This window comes from Contarinia nasturtii, unplaced genomic scaffold (genome assembly GCF_009176525.2).
Source record: "Contarinia nasturtii isolate CC-2019 unplaced genomic scaffold, AAFC_CNas_1.1 Cnas_scaffold_220, whole genome shotgun sequence".
Lineage (NCBI taxonomy): Eukaryota > Metazoa > Arthropoda > Insecta > Diptera > Cecidomyiidae > Contarinia > Contarinia nasturtii.
In genome coordinates, this window is record NW_022197577.1 from 1,857,538 (window position 1) to 1,862,768 (window position 5,231).

The following is a 5,231-nucleotide window of genomic DNA, read 5'->3' on the forward strand; positions in this document are numbered from 1 at the left end:
TGCTCTATACCGAGTCTCCGAGAGTTTCATATAAAGTTGCCATGTAGATGATGAAAAATTGCGAAAAATGAAAAAAATAATTAAATTTTTTTTCTTCGATTTACAAATACTATCACATTTTCTGTATCATCTGGTGAAATCAGAATGAACAAACTCGCATTCCTAATCATCTAAATCACGATCTGGATTTTTTTCACTTTTTGAGTGCTCTATACCGAGTCTCCGAGAGTTTCATATAAACTTCCTATGTAACACCTATTGAATAGTGACAAAATGCCAATCGTGATTTAGATGATAAGGAATGCGAGTTTTTTCATTCTGATTTCACCAGATGATACAGAAAATGTGATAGTATTTGTAAATCAAAGAAAAAAAAATTAATTATTTTTTTCATTTTTCGCATATTTTCATCATCTACATGGCAACTTTATATGAAACTCTCGGAGACTTGGTATAGAGCACAACAAGTGAAAAAAAAAAAACATTTTTTTCTCAATTCTCGAACACAGCTAAGTCGTCTATATCGTGTGTTGTGAACAGAACGTAAAAATTTGTCATCTCTGTCCCCCAAATCGTGCTTGGCAAATCTTTTTTTTCATGCTGTCTCGCTCACCCTTGCATTCACACTTGTTTACAATCGACATTCTACTAACACACAACTCACACTTGTATTTTGCTGTGCAAAATTGCAAATGGCGCGTATTAACTTCGGCATCTTAATAGATAATAAACATACTACTACTCGCTATTAACATCGATCTTAATACTACTACTCATGTTATTATGCGTAGTATGATTGGTTATTAATAGTTAATAGCATCCTAATAAAATATTATCATAATACAAAATGTATTAACATATCGGATTTGGCACATCTATATCTCTCTCTCTTGCTGCTCATTCATTTGCATTTTTAATGGTCTTTGTTGAGTAATTTGCGTAACGTAAACACATTAAAGCATTTCATTACCATTTGCATGTTCATTTTTACGATCATCTCCATAGCGGCAAATAAATGTTCATTTGCGAATTATGTTTTCCATTCTTTTCCTTCACCGTTTCATTCGTATATTTTCATTTCGATCGACAATAGAAAATACGTTTGTATTGTCAAATCGCATATAAAATGGAATCAAATGATTCTCATTTACAAAACGGAATCAAATGAGTATGAGCGAATCAGGTCCGATTTTCCACAGCTAAAAAAATCGGTGTCCGTTCAATGTGTGTGTGTGTGCCTGTGAATCCGACTGAAATGTGATACCCATAACATACATGATATGGTAATGGTATATACAGCTAATATTGAATGGATTGGCTCACACAACACGAGCTGTGTCAACACTATACATAGATCTATCGAAGTATTTAAAAAAAGAATTTCCGTCTAAATTTAGCAATAAAAAATAACGGCATCAGCAAACTCAATCTCAAGATTATTATCAACTCTTTCTCTTTTCTTCTTCTTTTTTAAAAATAGCAAAATAAAAATTTACGACGACGTTTTTTTTTCTTCTTCTCATCATTCTCATCACATCGTCGTGAAAAAGTGCTCATTTGTTTGGCTTGTTAATGTCAATGGTTTGTTGATACTAGTGTGTTCTATTGAGTGAAGCGCGCACGTTCTCGCCAAATCTCACACACTGAACAACAACAACAGCAACAGCAACAATCATATCACGAAATCGCGTGCGATTGTGACGTCTTGTTCAGAGTGTGATACACTTTTCAACAGATACAACCAATTAAATGATACGCAAGACGAAACAACAGCACGAAGAAGAATAATAAGAAATTCGAAAACCGAAAGAGAATATAAATAAAAATAGCATTTTTATTATATCCCAAAAGGATGTGTAATCTGTTTGTGAAAATAGTCGGTGAGTGTATATATCTTCTCATTAGCCCAAATGTTGAAAATCAAATGAAAATCCATTCGCGGATGAACGAGAGAATTCAGAAAATTGGCAATATTATGTGGAAAAAAAGAGAGAATCGCGGTAAAACGAGAACCGTTATTTTCTTCTTGTTCTTGAATGAAACGAAAATGGCAAAGCATCTCTAATGCAAATTGTTTATATCTTTTCATTCGAACGAATGAAAAAATAAAACACTCAATGTAAATTGTTTAGATTAGCTTACCCTTCGACAGAAAACTCCAGTTCGTTTTCGTTTTGAAAACACTTCAGGTAATGACCTGACGCCCACGCGTCAATTGTTTGTAATATATTAGATAAGTTTACGGTGGAACCAATTAATTCACTTTTGTTTGCACAGACGCAAACACTTTTCTCCGATTTATCACGGATATATGATTTCGGAATGCAGCGAAGAAAAGAAATCAATTTTCTGGTGTATCTCTTTGTCAAGCGTACGCAAAACACAATGTTCACTCATTAATTTCGATGTTATTGCCATAAATTGTTTACACTTAGGCAAATGGTCATTCGATCGAATAAATTAATTGATTGGGGATTTTTATATCACTGAACATGAACCCAGTGTCAATCAATTCAATTTGGTTAATTCTTTTTTTCACTGTTTTTCCGTTTATCTCCAAAGTTACTGAAGTGCTGGTTGTTTTTGTGTCGGAAAGTTTTTCGGTTCCTGATTGGAAATTGTATGTTTATGTGTTTCTGATAAGAAATAATATATCCGAATCAAATACACACCGGCCTAATCGCAGCAAATGATTCGTTGTCGTAGCGACACACACTGTGACTAAACGCAGCTTAAAACAACATATATTTTTGGTTCAAACATGTTCTTTTTTCAGCGTTTGTCCCACGTCTTCTCTTAGTCGAGTCGTTTGAGCTGCAAATACACATACACGAATTTCTATTCAACAATAAAGGAACACTGACATCCGATGATGATAATTTTTTTTAGTGATATATCTTCTCTTTCTTGGAATTTTGAATCAACGCCAAAGCATGAATGTGATGGATAGAGAGCGAAGTTCTTTGCGAATATTTTTTTTTTCGAAGGAAAAATATATCAAATCAAGCAGCTTACAATACAAATATCAATTCAAATAACGACAGGCATACTGAAATCTATGCAAGGGCAATCGTTGTCATGATAATGTTGTTGCTGCTGTCGATGCTGATGCTTGGATAATAATGATGATAAAGCATTCACAAGGAATATTACACTATTATAAACATTTACTACAACAACTTAACTCAATACGATAGAGTGAACACGTACATATAGACACGTTTGAAATGAATTTTCTGAATTTACTTATTTAATGAGCATATTTTGTTTTGTTTGTGTGTTTATAAATATATGTTTGTGATGTGAGTGGTTTTTCTTCTTCTCTCGCTCAATATTTTGATCGACGTTGTCGTGTGCGCGCCGCTGTTCATTCACTTCGGATCGGTTGGCTGGTCGGTGACAACGGTTATGATGAAAAAACCAGCATAGATTACAAATGAACGATTTATAATGGTTGAAAAGTTTGTCATCTGTTGAAGAAATGCGACAAGTGAAATGTTTCCTCTTTTTTCGCTTTTGTATGTGCTCGTTTCAGTTTATTCACAATTTTCGAATTGCCAATCGCTTTTCTCCAATATTCAACATTTTTCGATGTCTATTCAGAGATGGTTTGTGTTGACGTAGGCCAAGTACTTCCTCTCGCTAATGATTTCCTTTCAAAATACCGGAATAATTTCAATTTGTGTCCTTCAGCAAATAGACAGTTCTTCTCTTCTCTTTTTGACAAAAACCAAACAATTTTCCGAAATGCGTGCGTTTTCAGTTTGATACGTTTGAATTTTACTTTGTCAACGGTATCAAGTTTTGTGTATTGGCAAATCGTCTGGTTGAATGACTCCAAGGAATTTCTCAACCAAAAAAAAAATACCATTGATTTTTCCCGCCGCCGCACACGCACCACGTCCACTATCGAATCAAATATGTATGTACACACGCTATTCTATGACACACTCCAGTCAAACACACGGCACATTCCAACGGATGAAGGAGTTTATTTTTTTTGCCTTAAGCTCACAACTTTCTATCAGTTGTCATTCGCGGCGGCGTTTTTTCACTTTGTTTTCATTAAAAACTATTTTATTTTTGAAGCTGTTATATTCAATTCATTTCTTTAATCGAAACTATTTTTGGTGATTCGAATATTAAATTAACGTTTACACTTTGCTTAAAATACTCGATAACTTTTGCTACAGCTTTGATTTTAACATTTGCCTTTTGCACTAACACGGACACAATTTTGATGGACTATTTGATTACAGATTTGAAATGCAGCAGAGTAGTAATAAGTCGTTTGTGTTTTTTTATTATTCCTGTTGTGCACGTCAAAATATCGAGACGTCTGGTCCGTTGAAAGTCTACTCAGCAACTGTTTTCGTTTGAGTGCATAGAGCGCTGTCTCGGCTCACGAGAAAAAAAATTTTCATACGAAATGTGTGCAAAGAGTGATTGCTGCGGCTCACTCATAACACACTCTGTTTATATATTTATTTGTGTATGGTTGAATGTGGAGGGTTGATATATTCCAATATGAATTACGGTCTATCTCTCTCTCGCGCACACACACAATAAAAAAATAGTGTGAACAAAAGTTTACGGGTGCTGCTGCGTACAAGCTCAAACAATTTTCTTCATTCTAGCAAATACTCCAGCAGAACATTTGACAGCCAAGCACTGGGAAAATCGCATCAATCGACTGTAATAAGACACTAAAAGCGAATATGCGGGGAAAATTTCGTTTTCAGTTCAGCGACCGCATTCATATCTCTCTCTGTCACTCTCTCCGACACATGCGCATCCGACATCCGGAATATTCACACACTATATATATGCTTGTTTCGGTTGGGAATTGTGTGTGCAACGCGAATGGGCAGCAATCAGATGTTTTGAATATTACGGATCTAGATAGGCGCATACATTTCCATTGGAATAATAAACAGAGCATCATTCCAATCATCGAGTTAACCCATCACTTCCAAACTGATTCTCATCTCTATGTTTTTTTTCGCGCGCGCACAGTCGTTGTCGTTTATTTAATACACCAATATAATAAAAAGTTTTGATGCAATATAGCGTTTGCATGTACCGAATTCGTCTGGAAACAGCAAAGAAAAACAACAACATAAAAACCAAATCGAAAAAAAAGCGCAACGGAATTTTGAGCTAAAGTAGTTTTACGTAGCTGCTCGTTGTGAGCACACTTGAAGCGCATAGTTCATAGAAAGAGAGATCTT

At 34.9% G+C, this 5,231-nt stretch overlaps 1 protein-coding gene across 1 annotated transcript in view; it reads right to left on the reverse strand.

Moving 5' to 3' along the window:
* The window catches only part of LOC116337149 (adenylate cyclase type 3), a 31,350-nt gene extending 28,183 nt beyond the window's left edge, over positions 1–3,167 (reverse strand). The window contains exon 1 of the mRNA XM_031761501.1: positions 2,143–3,167. The gene's annotated coding sequence lies outside the window, so the exon portion shown is untranslated. The remainder of the gene's footprint in view (positions 1–2,142) is intronic.
* Positions 3,168–5,231: the final 2,064 nt, after the last annotated feature.